Source organism: Grammomys surdaster, unplaced genomic scaffold (genome assembly GCF_004785775.1).
Source record: "Grammomys surdaster isolate TR1022 unplaced genomic scaffold, NIH_TR_1.0 513, whole genome shotgun sequence".
NCBI lineage: Eukaryota > Metazoa > Chordata > Mammalia > Rodentia > Muridae > Grammomys > Grammomys surdaster.
The window spans coordinates 275202-295169 of record NW_021604932.1 but is presented as its reverse complement, the minus strand read 5'-3'; the positions used below and the strand labels follow the sequence as shown (position 1 = coordinate 295169).

The 19968-nt window shown below is 38.1% G+C and overlaps 1 pseudogene; it reads right to left on the bottom strand.

Moving 5' to 3' along the window:
• LOC114633062 overlaps positions 1–13563 on the bottom strand; it is a 36532-nt pseudogene extending 22969 nt beyond the window's left edge.
• Positions 13564–19968: the final 6405 nt, after the last annotated feature.

Below are 19968 nucleotides of genomic sequence, written 5' to 3'. Positions count from 1 at the left end.
GTGTAGAAGATACCATAGAAAACATTGACACAACCATCCAAGAATTTGCAAAATGCACAAAACTCCTAACCAACACATACATGAATTGCAGTACACGTTGAGAAAACCAAACATAAGGATAATAGGTATAGAAGAGAGCAAAGATTCCCAAATTAAAGGGCCAGAAAATATCTTCAACAAAATTATAGAAGAAAACTTCATTAGCCAAAAGAAAGAGATGCCCATGAACATTCAAGAAGCCTACAAATCTCTACCTAGACTAGACCAAAAAGAAATTTCTCCCATCACATAATAATCAAAATGCCAAATGCACAAAACAAAGAAAGAATATTAAAAGCAGAAAGAGAAAAATGTCAAATAGCATATAACGCCAGACCTGAGAAGTATACCAAACTTCTCACCAGAGATTATAAAAGACAGAAGATCCTGGGCACATGCTAAACATACAATTTAGAGAATAAAAATGCCAGCCCAGTCTCCTATACCCAGCAAAACTCTCAATTACCGTAGATGAAGAAACCAAAATATTCCACGATAAAAACAAATTTACACAGTATCTTTCTGTTCCGCGTGTGCACTCGCCAGTGAGGTCACACACAGACACCAAAGTTCTTCTGCAGATCTTTATTAGAATGTTATAGAGAAAGACCCGCTGGAAGAAGGCTGGCTGGTGGAAAACCGGCTGGAAGAAGGCCCCGAGCCCCGAGAAGGTCCTGGTTAAATACCCCCTGGAGCGACGTGTACATATCTGGTTGGCTGCTAGCCCATAAAATCCTATATGCCCTGGGAAGGGCTTGTGACTTCGAGCGCTTTTCCCTTACACAAGGGCAGTAAATTATAGAACTTGTGAGAGCATCAGATTGCCAGCAAAAACTCTGCCTGTCACGGCTCTCTACATCTCCCCCTTTTTGTTTTAAATGAGAATCACAGGCACTGGCCATTTCCCGTGTCTTAGGCTAGTTGACGTTCTTCCATAGCCAGCACCAAAGAATGGTGAGCTCCCTGTCTTAGGCTACGAGGGTTGCGCACCCACACCTGGCATTCTCTGAATGTGGGCCCCAGGTTGTGGCCACTCGTAATGCCAGTCACCAGGTAAACCTGGCTTGCTGAGGCCAACCATAATATGGGGGTTTGTGCCTGGTCTTATCACATCTTGTTATACAAGATGGTATTGTTATTTGATAGCTATCTCTGGGAGACCTGCTATTTTCTAAAGGGAAATGGCGAAGCAATGGATCTAGGGGAGAAGGGTGGTGGTAGAGGCACTGGGAGAAGTGAAATGGGAGAGTGCTGCAGTCAGGATGTATTATATGAGGAAAGGATAAATAAAAACAAAAAAAGACATTAAACTGATTTTTGTTGTTGTTGACAGCAAACCTGGACACCACCCCCAATCTACATGTCTATTCCTCCCTGTGACTTGTCTTCATTATGTTTCTCTACAGAGTGCATTTGCTTCTAGTCACTGTTGGTCTATTTCAAATACAAACACTGCCAATTACTATAGTTAACACTCAGCAGAAGAGCTATATTACCATCCTTCTTTTCACATTCTCTTGTGTTGTGGAAGGGGAAGATAGTGTATACAAGACTAGGTGCATGTTTGAAAACAGAGTGGTAGAGGCCAGAAGAAAACTTGGATGCTGTTCCTCAGGAACTTCTTGTCTTGTTTTGTGAGATATTGTGTCTCCCTGGCATAGCAATTGATCTAGTATTTGTGACCAGGAATCCCAAGGCATTTTCCTGTGTCTGCCTCCTAAACACTGGTGTAAAAAGTATATGCTGTGGTGTCTAGACTTTGAGACATTCACTGGAGATGAAAATTGAGTCTTCAGGCTTGAATGACTAAGAAAACATGAGGCATCTAAGCTCTCTCCCTAGCACTCTTACTTTACATGTTCTGTTCTAATTATATGGAACAGCATGATATATTGAGAATCTATAGTGTTTTGTATCTAGTGTGAATTATAATAAAACTCTGAGTAATGGTACATCAATTATAAGATTTTATTATTGAGAACATGCAGAAGATAAATCACTGTGAATTATAATAAGATAATAATTTCTTGGTGTGAGAACTAAGCCACAGTGACAGCTCAAATTTAGATTTTCATAGGCACAAGGGATGGGAACAGAGTTACAGAGAATAGGGAAATGCAGATATATGTGTACATATATCTCCAGAAACTACAAAATGGAATGTGGGAATTTCTTAAATCTTGAGGTATTTTGAGTTATTTAAAGGAGAAAGGAGCATACATTAGGAGACAGGCAATTTGGTCTCTTTAGAGAGGAATGTAGCAGAGCTTGTAAGATGGTGGCACAGAGATTCCATTGAACACTGAAGTTGTATCAATGTCCTTTGGGTGTACCAAAGATTTCAGCTTAAACTTTTGTAAAACCATGGTCAGCAATAAAAATAGCTCCATGTGGGACAGGCCGTCTACACACATCCATTTTACTGAGAGGGAAATGGTAAGGAAGATAATTATTCCTTGTACATAAGCGTTAGCCCCATATACATTGCACTGATACAACTACAAGACAATAACACTAACTGCTGAGTTAAAGAGTATGTGGTAAGAAAAATGGATGAGTGAGGAGGAGATTTTTTAGACAAATAGACAAAGGGGGCCATATTTCCAAGTAACATATGGTATTGAGAAATATATCATTCAAAAACACTTGTCATCTGGATATGTTTGCTCACACCTGTGTTCAAAGCACCAGGAAGGTTGTGGAGTTGAGACTACTAATGTTTCATAAAGATCATAAAGCAAATAAAGGGACCTCTGTCTCTAGGTAGCACATATATTGCACATATGCATCCAATATCCATTGCTAATACTCTAAATTTGGGAAGGGGTACCCTGAGGCCACTGCAGGGCATCATAGCGAATCTACAAAGTCTTCTTCATCCCAAGGTGATCTGGAAATTTTTGAACACAGAGAAATGTCCCGTTCCAGTGGTTCAGGCACTTCTGTGAAATGATACACATTTTCTTTTTAATATTTTTTGTGACCTATGCCATTTGAGGAAGCCGGACATCTTTTATGAGAATGCTGCTCCATGTTTTGTTCAAAATATAATATATGAAAGAGCAAGGTATGAACTTCTTCCTAACAATCTTCTAGCCCTGGAATATGTGTTGATCTTACATGCATTAGTCTAACTGCATTTATATGAAATATTCACTCATCTATGTCCCCAAAATGCTTCAAGGCCCTTGGTGATTTTCTGTGTTTTTAAAGACATAACTGCCTAGTTCAGCCTGGAGGTGAGTAAGAGCAAAGATATGAACTAAAATTATGAAGAAGTCTCCACCTTCATGGTAATTGAGTAGAGTATAAGCGAAGTTTGGTTTTTAAGATGGTATCTTTGGTATCTCTGTGTTGTACCTAAAGAAAGAAAACAAATTCCTTACACTCAATTTCTGAACAATGGATGAACAAGTAAAAGCCTCATTTTCATATCCTGACAGAGAAGGTGGTCCTTATAAAGGAGAGTGCATGGGCAGTGAAAGTGATCCACATGATCATGCACAAACTGCAAATCTATCTGAATCAGTGGAATCACTTTGTATGTTCCTACGGTTCTGCATATCACTGCATAAAAGAATTAAGGGAAGGACTGAAGGAGTTGAAGGGCATTGCAACCCCATAGGAAGAACAAGTTATCAACTAATAGGACTCACCAGAGATCCCAGGGACTGAACCATCAACCAAAGAGTATACACAGATGGATCCATGGCTCCAGCTATGTATGTAGCAGAGGACTGCCTTATCTGACATCAATAGAAGGGGAGGCCCTTGGTCATGTGGAGGCTTGGTGCCTCAGGTATGGGTATGCTAAGGAGGTGATGAGGAAGTTGATGTGTGGGGGAACAACCACTTAAAGGCAAAGGGGAGAGGAGATAGTATGGGAGATTTACAGAGGGGAAACAGGGAAGAAGGATAAGAGGGGCATTTGAAAAATGATCTCATTAGGTAATAATCAAAAGAAAAAATGCACAGACCAAAGAAAAAATATTAGAAGCTGTAAAAGAAAAAGGTCAAGTAATATATAAAGTCAGGCCTATTAGAATTACACCATATTTCTCATCAGAGACCCTGAAACCCAGAAGAGCCTGGACAGAGGTCATGCAGACCCTATGAAAATGCAAATGCCAACCCAGACAAAACTCTCAACATAGATGGAGAAACCAAAATATTCCACAACAAAACCAAATTTAAACAATATGTATCTACAAATCGAACCCTATAGAGGATTCTAGAAGGAAACTCCAATACAAGGAGAATAGTTACACCAAAGGGAAAAAAAACAAGATATTAATCGTCTCAAAAGAAAATCAAAAGGAGAAAATCACATTCATGTAATGCCACCTACAACAAACATAACAAGATGATTGTTACCATCTATCTTTAGTATCTCTCAATATTAACAGACTCAATTCTCCAATAAAAAAGACATCAGATAACAGACTGGATACACAAGCAGAATCCAGCATCTTGCTATAAAAAAGAAACATGCTTCAGTGAAAAAGACAGACACTTCCTCAAAGTTAAAGGCTGGAAAAAAGTCTTTCAAGGCAATCTTCCCAAGAAGAAGTTAGAGTTGCCATACTCCTATTCATTTAAATAGAATTTCAACCAAAAGTAGTGAAGCATGATGGGAAAGGACACTTCATATTCGTCAAGGGAAAAAAAATCCACCAAGAGAAAGTTTCAATTCTGATTATCTATGTTCCAACATCAAGGGTACACACATTCATAAAAGAAACTTTACTAAAGCTCAAAAACCAAATTGAATCCCAAACAATAATAGTGAAAGACATCAACACTTCACTCTCACCAATGGACAGGTCATTGAAAAAGAAACAAAACAAAGACACAGTGAAAGTAATACAGGTTATAAACCAAATGTATTTAATGAAAATGAAGGCAAAACATATCAAGTTTATGGGACACAATGAAAGCGGTACTAATAGGAAAACACTTCATAAAGAAATTGCAGAGATCATACACTAAAAGTGCAACAGCACATCAGAAAGCTCTAGAACAAAAAGAATCAAATTTACCCAAAAAGAGGAGATGGCAGAAAATAATCAAACTTGGGGCTAAAATCAACCAAGTAGAAATAAAAAGAACTATACAAAGAATCACCAAAACCAGGAACTGATTCTTTAAGAAAATCAACAAGATAGATAAACCTTTAGCCAGACTAATCATCATATGGCAAAGAGTCAGTATCCAAATTAACAAAATCAGAAACGAAAAGGGAGACATAAGAACAGAAACAGAAGATACTCAAAAAAATCATCAGATCTTACTACAAAAGCCTATACACAACAAAACTGGAATATCTAGAAGAAATGGGTGATTTTCTAGACAGACACCAGGTAATAAAGTTTAATCAAGATCAGACAAAACATCTAAACAATCCCATAACCCCTAAAGAAAAATAAGAAGCCATTAAAAGTGTCCCAAAAAGTAAAAAACCTAGGGCCAGATGGCTTTAGTGCAGAATTTTATCAGACCTTCAAAGAAAATCTAATACCAATACTTCTCAAACTATTCCAAAAGAACAGAAACAGAAGGAACACTTCCAAATTCATTCTATGAAGCCACAGTTAGGGTGATACCTAAACCACACAAAGACCCAACAAGGAAAGAGAACTTCAGAACAATTTCCCTTAAAATATTGATGCAAAAGTACTCAATAAAATTCTCACAAACAAAAATCCAAGAACTCATGAAAATGATCATTCACCAGGATAAAATAGGCTTCATCTCAGGGATGCAAGGATGGTTCAATATATGGAAATTCATGAACATAATCCATTATATAAACAAGCTCAAAAGAAAAAGCACATGATCATCTTATTAGATGCTGAAAAAGCCTGTGACAAAATAAGACACACTTTCATGCTAAAAGTATTAGAGAGATCATGAATTCAACATCCATATCTAAACATAATAAAAGCAATATACAGCAAACCAATAACAAACATCAAACTAAATTTAAAAAACTAAATAAAAAGAAGCAATCCCACAGAAAAAAATCAGAGACAAGAAAAGGCTGCCCACTCCCCCCATATATATTTAATATAGTACTTGAAGTCCTAGCCAAGGCAATTAGACAGAAATAGGAGATCAAAGGGATACAAATTGGGAAGGAAGAAGTGAAGATATCACTATCTGCAGATGATATGATAGTATATGTAAGAGACCTGAAAACTTCTGCCAGAGCACTCTTATAGCTGATAAACAACTTTAGCAAAGTGTTTGTATACAAAATTAACTCAAACAAATCAGTGGCTTTCTGCTACTCAAAGGATAAATGGACAGAGAAAGAAATCAGGGAAATGTTTTGTTGCTGAGGTAAAGTCATAGCTAGTGTGCTGAGGTGAAAACACCATATCCTGACCCATCCTAGAGGAACAACTGTACTCAGAGCAGCAAATAAGAACCCTCTCCCACAACCTGAAATTCCCAGAGCAGCAGATTAGAGTCTGGGTCACTGAGGACCCATTATCCACCAAAACCCCACCCTCCTTGATACCACTCCAATTCCAACCCATCCACATGGTTTTTGTTGCTGGGGAAGACTCCCAACTGGTCTGCTTCCATGAAGACACTATATCCTGACCCATTCTAGAGGAACCATTATACTCAGAGCAGTGGAGAAACCACTGTACTTAGAGCACTGGAAGATCCACTACACTCATAGCAGTTCCAAGGAGCTCTAAAACACCCAGGATCATAGCTCTGCCTACAGTGCCAAAATATCCAACAGAACCTGAACACCCAGGAGATCTAACATACCCAGGATCATAAGATTTCAGGATCACAGACGCAGTCTGAGTCCCAGGAGCTCTTATATCCAGGATCTCAGGATCACAGGATCACAGAGACAGCTGGACTCTGAGGAGTTCTGATATAAGCAAGATAACAGGAGAGATAGGTTCCATTCAGAGACAGTGAGTGCAGATAGCACTAGAGATACCAAGATGAAAAAGGACAAGCTCAAGAACTTGAACAACAGACACCAAAAATAACTAGCATCCTCGGAACCCAGTGCTCCCACCATAGCAAGTCCTGGATACCCCATCACACTGGAAAAGCAAGAATCAGATTTAAAGTCACTTCTCAGGATGGTGATAGAGGACTTTAAGAAGCACATAAATAACTCTCTTAAAGAAATACAGGAGAACACAGGTAAATAGGTAGAAGCCCTTAAAGAGGAAACACAAAAATCCCTTAAAGAATTACAGGAAAACACAACCAAAAAGGTGAAGGAATTGAAGAAAACTATCCAGGATCTAAACATGGAAGTAGAAACAATAAAGAAATCACAAAGGGAGACTACCCTGGAGATAGAAACCCTAGGGAAGAGATCAGAGGTCATAGATGCAAGCATCACCAACAGAATGCAAGAGATAGAAGAAAGAATCTCAGGTGGAGAAGATGTCATAAAAGACATTGACACAACAGACAAAGAAAATGCAGAATACAAACAACTCCTAACCCAAAACATCCAGGAAATCCTGGGCACAATGAGAAAACCAAACCTAAGGATAATAGGTATAGAAGAGAGTGAAGATTCCCAAATTAAAGGACCAGAAAATATCTTCAACAGAATTATAGAAGAAAACTTCCCTAACTTAAAGAAAGAGAAGCCCCGTGACTATAAAAGAAGCCTACAGAACTCCAGATAGACTAGACCAGAAAAGAAATTCCTCCGATCATATAATAATCAAAACACCAAATACACAAATCAAAGAAAGAATATTAAAAGCAGTAAGGGAAAAAGGTCAAGTAACATATAAAAGCAGACCTATAAGAATTACACTGAACTTCTCACCCCAGACTATAAAAGCCAGAAGATCCTGGAGTGATATTATACAGACCCTAAGTGAACACAAATGCCAGCCCAGACTATTATATCCAGAAAAAACTCTCAATTAACATAGATGGAGAAACCAAGATATTCCAGGACAAAACCAAATTTACACAATTTCTATCCACAAATACAGCCTTACAAAGAATAATAGATGGAAAACTTCAACACAAGAATGGAAACTAAACTCTAGAAGAAACAAGAAACTAATCTTTCAACAAATCCAATAGAAGATAGCCACACAAACATAATTGCATCTCTAACAACAAAAATAACAGGAAGCAAACATCACTTTTCCTTAATATCTCTAAACATCAATGGATGCAATTTGCCAATTAAAGGATATAGACGAACAGACTGGATATGTAAACAGGCTCCAGCATTTTGCTGCATATAGGAAACACACTTGAGTGAAAAACACAGACACTACCTCAGATTAAAAGGCTGGAAAACAATTTTGCAAACAAATAGTCCCAAGAAACAAACTGGAGTACCCATTCTAGTATGGAAGAAAAGTGACATTCAACCAAAAGTTATCAAAAAAGATAAGGTAGAACACTTCATATTTCTCAAAGGAAAAATCTACCAGGATGAAATCTCAATTCTTAACATCAATGCTCCAAATGCAAAGGCACCCACATTCATAAAAAAAAAAGTTTACTAAGGCTCAAAGCACACATTGCACCTCACATAGTAATAGTGGGATACTTCAGCCATGGAGAACCACACCCGGGTCCAGAAAAGTCCTGGGTAACGATTTATATCTTAAGGTTAGCTATTGGGAAACAACTCTAATTATGTGGGCAAGTTTTTGAGTATTTCTAAATGTATAAAGCCATTAGATAATCTTTAAAAATGAGAGTCTTCATTCTACTGGGAGCCACAGGCATGGTGGGTATTTTCTTGTATTCAGCCAAGCTTGTGGATACAGAGTGGTAGATTGGCAGAGCCATCTCCCATGCTGGCATCTTGTGGGTGCCAGGGCTGGTGCTTCTGGCTGGCCTGAGCCAGGGCAGCAGCAAGAGCATGCCACCCTTCATGGTCTCAGGCCTCTTCTAGTCAGGAACATGGCAGCCCCATAAGAACAAGCCAGGTTGGATGCTGCTGTTATAAATATTAAACTCAACAAGTGATACACCAATTTTGGTCATCCACCTGAGAGTAAAAGTTGTATTTTTATTTTTTTTAAGAAAGGAAAGTGAGTGAGTTAGTAGTGCTGAAACAGGTCCCATGACTCCTAACACGGGAAGCTTGAACAAAGAAACTGCTGCAGGCAGGTCCTGGCTGAGAGAAATTGCAGGCTGCTGCAGTAAGACAGCCAAATGAATAAGTCTCTTTTGTGGAGCAGTTACTGATTTAAGTGTAAAGTTACAATATAGAGATTATTTGCTTTTAGGAAACATTTATAAACAAATGTCTGAATCATATGAAGACTTTCACCTGGGGTTCGGAACTAAGATAGGGAAATTGTCACTCACTCTGGAGTAGAGAGTACAGTGTATAAATAGAGGCTGGTTGAGATAGCCAAACAGATGGTGGAAATAAAAAACTGTTCTAGACAGAGAGCCAAACAAAAAGATACAAAGATAAATGATATATTGCCTCAGAGGAGACCTGGGGGTTCTATCTAACATGGGCCCCATGGGAATTCTGGGTTTATTTCCTGCTTGGCACAATAGTAAAGGCCTACGAATAGCCACATATAGTACTTTGGTTACTTCATTTGTCTTAGATTGATTTAATTTTCAAAATGGGTGTGATTTTCAGTTTTGTGGTTATATTTTTCCTCTGGGAAAGAGGTCAAGATAAATATGCTGGCTACTAGCCCAAGGATATGCTGTTTTTGGAAAAAAGTTTTGTCTGTGTATTTTCAGAAGAGATGATTAAGGTATTTCTATCTCCCAGAATTATATGGATCAGACATGACAGAGGTAGGCCTCCAGAAGTCTAGATTCCAACAAAAAATTGTCTTGATATTAAAATTTGTTTTGAGAATTGTATATTGCAGAATACACAGCCTTGGTGTATTTCCTATCAAACAAGCTGAGAAGACCTGTTTGAACCCCTGAAGTCCTGGACTTACGATGAAAGCTGGATCCAATGAAGACAGGCATCAGAGACTTATCAATTTACCCTCCCCCCACTCCTCTTGTAATATCTCAGTGCCCATATTAAGCTTGAGGAAGTTAATGAAAGTTGGCAGCCCAATTCCCTGGACTTGAGGACTGAGGTGGTTAATATTAGGCTGTCTTTTTAGGGAAAAGAAATGGTTTTATTGGAACAAGGAGGAACAACTAGAATTGATTACATAGCCATAAACTAGTGGTACAAACCTGTATAGTTGTTACTAAGCTGAAGTCTTAATTTCTTAGATAGTACAAATTTATTTTCATTGCAACTTCTAGTGTTTCATTGGTATATTTTTTTCTATTAATTCAACGTTGGTGGGTGCAAGACTTAGACCCAGTCCTACTTTAAATTCTTTTTAAATGATCTGCGATGGTTTAGCCTGTGAGTTAAGGGTCTATAGCAATTGCATGGCTCTGAGTTTATTGTTAGGATTTTTCTAGATTTTAATTAGAAATAGCTGAGAGGAGTTAACAGGTAGCAGTCCTGCTTGCTTTAGCTGGTTTTAGCTAGTAAACATGAGAGTCTTCATTCTACTAGGAGCCATGGACATCGTGGGTATTTTCTGGGGTTCAGCCAAGCTTGCAGAGACAGAGTGGTAGATTGGCAGAGCCATCTCTCATGCTGGCATCTCGTGAGTGCCAGAGCTAGTGCTTCTGGCCGGCTTGAGCCAAGGCAAAGGCAAGAGCAGGTAGCTACTTGTGGCTTCAAGCCTTGCCTAGTCAGGAACATGGAAGCCCCATAAGAACAAGCCAGATTGGGCATGCTGTTTTAACTATTAACCTTAATAATCATGGAAACAGAAACTAAACAGAGACACAGTGAAACTAACAGAAGTTATGAACCAAATGGATTTAACAGATATCTATAGAACATTTCATCCTAAAACAAAAGAATATACCATCTTCTCACCACCTCATTGTACCTTCTCCAAAATAGATCACATAATTGATCACAAAATAGGCCTCAGCAGATACAAAAAGATTGAAATAATCTCTTGAATCCTATCAGATCACCATGGACTAAGGCTGGTCTTCAATAATTACAGAAACAATGGAAAGCCCACATACACATGGAAACTGAACAATGCTCTACTCAATAACAACTTGATCAATGAAAAAAAAAAGAAACAAATTAAAGACTTTTTATAATTTAAGGAAAATGAAGGTACATTATACCAAAAGTTATATGACACAATGAAAGCAGTATGAAGAGGGAAACTCATAGCTCTGAGTGCCTACAAAAAGAAACTGGAGAGAGCATACACTAGTAGCTTGACAGCACACCTGAACACTCTAAAAGAAAAAGAAGCAAATATACCCAAGAGGCGTAGATGGCAGGAAATAATCAAACTCAGGGCTGAAATCAAAATGACCCTGAGATACCACTTTACACCAACCAGAATGGCTAAGATCAAAGGTGACAGCATCTGTGGTCATCTGAATGCAAAGAAAGAGGAACTCTCTTCCATTGCTCATGGGATTGCAAACTAGTCCAACCACTCAGGAAATCTACCTGAAGATTCCTCAGAAAATTGTTAATAGATCTACCTGAAAACCCAGCTATACTACCCCTGGGTATATACCCAAAAGATGCCCCAACAAGCCACAAGTGCACATGCTTCACTACTCATACTGGCCTTGTTTGTGATAGCCAGAAGCTGAAAACAATCCAGAAGTCCAAAATGGAATAATGGATACAGAAAATATGGTTCATTTTCACAATGGAATACTATTCAGCTATTAAAAACAAGGACATCATGAGTTTTGCAGGCAAATTGACAGAACTAGAAAATATTATCCTGAGTGAGATATTGCAGACCCAAAAGGACATGCATGGTATGTGCTCACTAATAAGTGGATATTAGACAAAAAAAGCACAGAATACCCAGGATACAATCCACAGAACTCAAGAAGGTTAACAAGCAGTAGGTCCCAAGTGAGAATGCTTCAATCCAACTTGGGAGGGAGAAGAAACCAGAGTGGGGGAAAGGGTGGAAGGAAACTGTGTGGTAGAGCAGAGGGGGAAGGGCAGGGGGAAAGGAAATCATGATCAAGTACGTGGTCAGAGACAAGTAGAGAAACGCTGAAGGCCAGTAGAATGAAAGGAAATATACAACCTCAGGACATGGCTGGGAGGGGGGAGCTCTGAATGTGCCAGAGATCTAGGAGGTGAGAGAATCTCATGACTCAAAGGGAGGGACCTTAGAGGAAATGTCAAACAGTGGGGAGAGGGAACTTGTGGAATCCACCTCCAGGAGAAGACAGGGCATCAAGTGGAGGGATGGGGTTCCCATCCCACCATCAAAAACTCTGACCCAGAATTGTTCCTCTTTAAAAGAACTGCAGTGACAAAAATGGAGAAGAGACTTAGGGGAAGGAGGTCCTGTGACTAGCCCAAATTGGGATCCATCTCAGGAGAGACTCCAAGGCCTGACACTATTGTTGATGCTATGATTTACTTACTAACAGAAGCCTAGCTGGCTGTTCTCCGAGAGGCCAAGCAAGCACCTGATTGAGACTTTAACAGATATTTACAACCAACGAATGGACAGAAACCAGGGCCCACTGTGGTTAAATTTTAGAAAGGCTAGAAGAAGCTAAGGAGGAGGGCAACCTCATAGGAAAACCAACTGTCTTAACTAACCCTGACCCTGAGCTCTCTCAGACACTGAGCTACCATCGAGGCAGTATATACTAGCTGGTCAGAGGCCCCTGATACATACACAGCAGAGAACTGCCTGATATGGCCTCAATGAGAGAAAATGCACCTAACTCTTAAGAGAATTTAGGCTCCAGGAAATGGCAGGGTGTGGAGGACTGGGAGGTGTGGAGGTGTAGGGACATCCTCTTGGAGATGGGCAAGGAGGAATGGCATGAGGAACAGTCAGAAGGCAGAATAGGAGGAGGGTTATAACTGAAATGTAAAAAAGAGATTAAAGATTTTTAAAAAGCTGTGTTCATGTTATCTGATTTAAAAACAACAGAAAAACATTTGAAACACAATAATACCAGTAGATCCTTTGAACTCTAACCTATAACAGAATGGAAAAATCAAAGCACAAAGCTTTGCTCACCATTGTTTTTCCTCAATTCTTCCACAAGACACTGTGCTTCCTCTTGAACATGGTCCTCAGTGTTCCTTTTCCACATGCCCAAATTCTTCAGGATCATCAGTGTGAAGCATCTTGTCTCTTTCAATCTGCTTCCATGGCTAAAAACAATTCCTAAACAAATAGGAACAGAAAAAGAAAGAGTATCTGAGAAGACACAACCATAGAGAGGTCCATTCTGAGCCCCAGGATCAAGTCTATCCTTAGCTTTCTTTTTCCTCACTGTGAATGCTGCCCAGCTCACACATGAACATACACAGTTACTTACCAAGGCCTTTATTAACTTTTTCAGCTACTGGGAAACTTCCTTTTTCAGCAAACTCTCCCCATGATCATTCAAGGCTTCTTTCACTACTTCATATCCATGCAACACCACAGTGGGCTTCATGCCAAAGTACAGAGTGAACACAGGGCCATAGACTTTTGAGAACTGAAAATTGGAAAGCAAAGCAATAGGTAATTGTCACTTGTCAGTGGGTACATGTACACTGTGATAGCCCAGGCAAATGATATTTAGATTACAGTGAATTGTCACATCAAAATATTCAACAGTTCTCTGGATCTTGTTTCAATAAGTAACTAAGGCAAGAGTTTTCCAGATTCATTTGGGGGATGAATTTCTCATGAATCAAAGCCTCTATTCCATGGGTGTGTATCAAACCCTGACATTGTTACTGATGCTATACTGTGCTTAAAGACAGGAGTTTAGCATGCCTGTCCTTTGAAAGGCTCTTCCAGCTGCTGACTGAATCAGATGCAGACACTCACAGCCAGGCACTGAACAGAGACCCCTAATGAAAAGTAGGGGAATGATTGAAGGAACCGAAAGAAATAGTGACCCCATAGGAAGACCAACAGTGTCAACTAACCTGGACACCTGGGAGCTTGTAAGACTAAGTCACCAACTTAAAAGATACCCGGCAGGTTCAACAACCTCCCACCCCTCCACTTCCCTCCCTGCCACATATGTAGGAGAGAACTGCCTTGTCTTGCTACAGTGGGAGAGGATATGCTGGAATCTATACAAACTTGATACCCCAGGGAGGGAGTATCCCTGGAGGTACCCTCTCAGAAACAAAAGGGAGAGATGATTGGGAAAAGAATTCTCTGAAGGGGATGAAGTATGACATTTTGGATGTGAATAAATAATAATAATAATAATAATAATAATAATAATAAATAATAATAACAACAACAACAATATTGGTACTCTGCTCTTTTATCACTTGATGTCTAGGCAATCTAATTCCATGTTCATTCCTACTAAAATAAGAATCAATGCTCAGATAACTTTCAGAAACACCTGCAAAGCTTTTCTTGTGGAGCTTTGTCCCAAGAAGAAGAGTAGAATTCCATAGTGAGGACCCCAAGTTCATTCCATCATAACTACAAGCTACACACAGTATGGGCATCTCCTAGGAGAACAATTTCTTACCCTGGGTCATTCATGGTTCTGGTCACAGAATAAAAACTAATTTGGATACTATCAAATATATTTAGTTCTATTATTTTCTGTATTATGCCATACCTATAGATATTTTCTTTTAATAAATCATCAGTTATTAAGAGAACATCAGTACCAAAGGATAAGTCCAATAAAAACACATTTCTAAAGTGTTGCCTAACTTGGTGTATGATGTAATGTGCCCTCTACTACAGAATTTTAGCAAAAAATTTGTGACAAACAACAATAAAATAAAAATTGGAAAATGTATACACAACTTTTGCAAGTTTGCAAATGTTATTATAATATGCAAAGACCCAAAGTTGTTGAAATCACCCTCAATTTCTGATGGGGACAAGAAATTCAACTTTACAATCATTGATTCCAATACTGTTTGGCCAGTTCTAAAAAGATACACAAAAATATCATTATACAGATTACATAGGTTATATTTAGGAATATGTGTATATAAATGTACATATATGCATGTAATGGCAATTAATTTAAAAATAGGACATAGATTTTTTTAAAAAGAATAAGAAAGAGTATATGGGAGGGCTTGCAAAAATGAAAAGGCTGTGCATACTTCTCCCCATTTTTATTTTACTGCCATTTCCAAATTTTTTTTTACTAATTGTCTCTGGTAAAGAGTACATCATGTTTTCCACTAAGTTAGGGGAAGAGGGAATATAATATAATCCCAAAATAATAATTCTGTAATTGTAATCTCAAAATGAAAATAAACTTTTAAGAGTTTGAGTTATCTTTCTTTACAGGGTGCTAGAGGAACATAAGGCATGCTTGCATTGGTTAAGGATTGGGTGATGTTCTTCACATCTAGCTGGAGTAAATTGCCAATAATCTGAAGTGGGGTGGGGCCAGGAGGAAGCTTCCCTCTCTCAGTACTCTGTCTCCAAAGTGAGAGGAGAGAGAGAGAGGAGAGTGTGAGTACCAGGGACATGACTAGATCCATTGAGCGCCTCTTTACTGACACAGCTGTGATCAGGCAGCATGGAGCTTTTATCTTGTGGCTACAGAATTAATATGACATCATAATTGACTAATCATCTAGCTGCTACTCTTTAATCTACCTTTTATGTAGATTTTATCCTAGTGATAAAGACAAAACTAATATGTTCTTCATGCTTAAACCAAGTCTCATGATATAGTTCAAACTATACTCATCTGCTTTATCTTCTCAAGGTTAGTCTATTTATGAGTGACTATGTGCACGTTTAACTACTGTATATTTAAAATATTTATTTGTTACCTTAAACATTTACACATGCATTCTTAATAACTGTAGTTTTATATGTATTTAACAGACTCTGACAACTACAACTAAGTAAATAAATTGTGTTTAGTGTTACTCAGACATCTTGAATAAAAGATGATGCATCATCCTGTCTTTGACAACTATATAACACAAGTCATGGAAATTTATGACAGAGGCTATTTGTCCTAATGGTGAAAAGACAAACAGAAGAATCAATCACACAGTTCATTGAAAGAAAAAGAAATTTAATTCAATGACATACTTTCTCCTAAAACCCAGGACCACCATCCCATGGATGCACCCATCCATCATGTTCTGAGCCCTCCTCAGTCAATCATTAATTAAAAATATTCCTACAGCCAGATCTTAGGGAGACATTTTCTCAATTGAAGGTTCCTCTTTCCAAATAACTCTACCTTGTGTCAAGTTGACATAAACTTCATCATCATAGTTCTGCAATTTTTAAGGATATAAGAAATTGTTATGGAATAAAGAAGGTTGAATAAAGAGCAGTTTTTTAAATCATAGGTGTTTGGTGATATTAGAAATTATAGTAGAATAGGACCAGACTGTCCAGAATGGAATGTGATGACACAGACATTATAAAAATTCAAATATAAATAGAATGATATGTATTATTCTAATTATAATGGCAAAGCTCAAGCAAAGGCTTGATTTGTAGAGATGGCCTTATAGATGTTCTAAATTGACTAAGCAAATATTGCTAAGCTCTCTTAGCACAAAAATGTCTTTTAAGGCTATGTTGTATAGTATTTCATTAATCATATTATAAAAACTCTGTGGATATTCTTAACATGCTCATATCAGTATTCTTCTTATTTTCTCTACTTTCTTTGTCTAAGGCAAAATTATTCCCACTAGAGATTAAAAGCCGAGCCTTGGAGATTCTGTCCTTTGGTTAAGCAGACAGAAATTATAGGTAGTAGAGCCAGGGTTTGAGTCCTTATCTTGCCCGTTTTCCTCCATATAGACATTCAGTTCTATTGCATCCACCAACCTTTACTGACTGTATACTATGAGTCAATACTGAGCTTATTCAGTCTTATTCAAAACAAACATGAGTTTAGTTAATAATTACATCATCATTTTTGACATAGAGATCAGAAAACTTTGATCTTAATGATCTTTCAAAACTAGTTAATGATTAGATTATTATTTTCTGACATTGAGATCAGAAAAGTTCTATTTTAATAATCATTAGACCTCTGGTGACCCAGTCATCTTGCTCTGTTATCTTGTGCAAGGGAAGTAGAATTTGTTGCCTGATTCATGTTGACCAAAAATTCCAAATAAATAAGTTGCATTTACTGAATATAAGCTAGACAAAAATTGAAAGTTTGTAAAATCTTAAATTGGTGAGATCCTGGGGCCCTCAATACCCAGAGTACTAGCTAAGAACAGAGTCTATGGGACAGTTAGAGACATATGTCCTTACCTGCTGTATTTCCCACCAGAACCAATGTGGGTAACTAATCAAATCTTGAGTGACATGTCACCCTCAAAAGTATCAGTACATAAGCAGCATGACCTTGGTCCTTCACCTTTTCTGAACTGGTCTCAGAACTGGTCTGAGATACAGGTTTAGGATGAGTTCCAACAAACAACACTGGTTTCAAAAGGGCTGCCCACACCATACCTCCCTCAATAGCAGGAAACTCAATGGAAAGTAATTGTCTTCATAGAAGAGGAGAATATGGGAAGCAGATAACAAATTGAAACATACAAGATTACTTTTGAAGGGTATCCACTAAGGAAGACTGTTCAAGCATATGTTTAAGCCAATAGAGAGTCTATTAGACAGCTGGTACTGGATTTAAGTATATCGTTGTGCCTTTCTCATGATGTGCCGTAAACACACACACACACAAAGCCATTTTCTATGTTGACATACTTCAGTTAACAATGGTTAGCCAGAAGCAGAACTACAGAAGCCAAAAATGAAAGGTTAATACATGTAGAGACTTTCCTAGAACTAGACTTTTATGACTAAGATCATTTTGGGGTTTTGTTTTTGGGTTTTGGGGAGATTTTTGTTGTTATCATTTGTTTGTTTTGTTTTCATTTTGGCAAGTAATATTTTCTGTGTGCTGAATTTTATGGCCTGAATGGTACTTCCATCATGAAGTCAGTTGTGCTAAGATCTGGAGGTCCATTACAATTATAACCGGTCCCATCATAGTTATTATGTCTTTTGCAGGGCAAGATCATACAGTGTGTAATCACAAATAGATGACTACTCCAACCCAGAGGACAGATTATTCTTCTTTTTAAGATATTTTAATTCTTTGATAATTTTATACATAATTTGATGATATATTCTTTTCCATATTTTCCTAGATCTGGTCTTTTTTCCAAATATGTCCAAATTTGTGTCCTTATTCATATTTGTTTTTAACCCATAGATTCCAATGAATATTGCCTTTGTAGCCTTGAGTGTGTGACAATCCACTGTTGTGTTTTAGACCTCTGAGGGCCCACACTCTTAAAGAAAACTGTCTCTTACTATCTTACAGAAGCTATCAATTGCTAAAGCTTCTGATATATAAGTGGGGCTTCATGCCTATTGCTCAGCTCCTTGTTGTCTGGCTTGAGCTTAGTCAGGTCTTATCTATGCTGGTATAGCTGCTTTGAGTTGATATGTACAACTGCTTTGTTGTGTCAGCAAAACATTGCTTCACTATAGTCATCTACAACCTCTGGGTTTTAGACCATTTCTATCTACTCTTCCCCAATGATCTCTGAGCCATGATACGTAGGAGTGTGTGAGTGTGTTTGTGGGAGGGGAGTATTTAAGGACACTGTTATTTATTCTCTGTGTTTTTACCAGTTATATATTTCTAAATTGACTGACCTCCACTGCAAAAAGATGTTTCTACTATGAGGGTTGATATATTCACTTGAACTATGATATAATGAGAAGTTGTTAGAAATTGGCTTAATACTACATATCACTAACAAAGTAACAGTAATGGGTTCTCCACTTCTCCTGTGACCTATCTAAGTCACAGGTTCTTAGAACTAACAGCTGTGCCCTATATTGGTTCCACTTTATGGAGAAAGCCATAAATCTAATCATAAAATAGTTAGATACTCAAATTACATCTCTGCTACTATTGAACCAGCAGGCATATCTTTCCAAATGATCATTATTATAGCTCACAACATACATATGCATTCCACCTTCAGCAAAAAATATAAATTTTCTAGATTAATACCTGGTTATTTTCTGCATCTCTGAAACTTCAAGCATGTCTTTAGGTCTTCAATGGTAGTCATACCTCCTAGTATTCCTTGCTTTCCCATTCCACACAGTAGCAATAATCTTTTGCCTGGTTCATGTTGCTTGAACTCTTCTTTTCCTCTCATTGAAAATGCTATCTTTTTAACTTTTTATTGAATCTTTGTGAGTTTCACATCATCCAACCCAATCCTACTCATTTTCCCATCCTTTCATATACTTTATCTACCCTTGCAACATCTCCCCCAAAATAAAATAAGAAACACAAATAGAGAAAAAAAAAACAAAACAAAATAAAGCATAAAAAATACTGTTGTCCTCTGGAACAAACCAAGCTGCCCTGATCAGCCTGCTATGTCAGGGGGATCTTCATTCACCCCCAACCTCTCTGCCCACCTTGAAGAGATCTGCTGATTCTGAACTGAACATGTAAAATTCACTTTCCCAACCCATCTTCCCTGCTTGTCGAGTCTTCTAGAAGCACCAAGCTGCTCTGATCAGCCTCATAGCCCAGGTAGACATCCATTGTCCCTGTCATCACTTTGCTTACCTTCATTGGATCTGCTGCTCCTGAACCATACACACTTATAGATTCTGAACCATACAATGTATGGATATCCATCAGATGCCTGGCACACCAGGACCATTGAGCTTAACCTCCCTCTAAATACCTACTAAAGCAGAATCATCATGGACCAAACCAACCATTTGGCTAAAGGACCTCAGAAAAACACACTTTCAGAGAACAGCTACCCTTCTACAACAAGCCCTGAATATTGTAATACAATCAAAGCACAAAAAAGTTACCTTAAATCAAATCTTATAAGGATGATAGAGGCCTTTAAAGAGC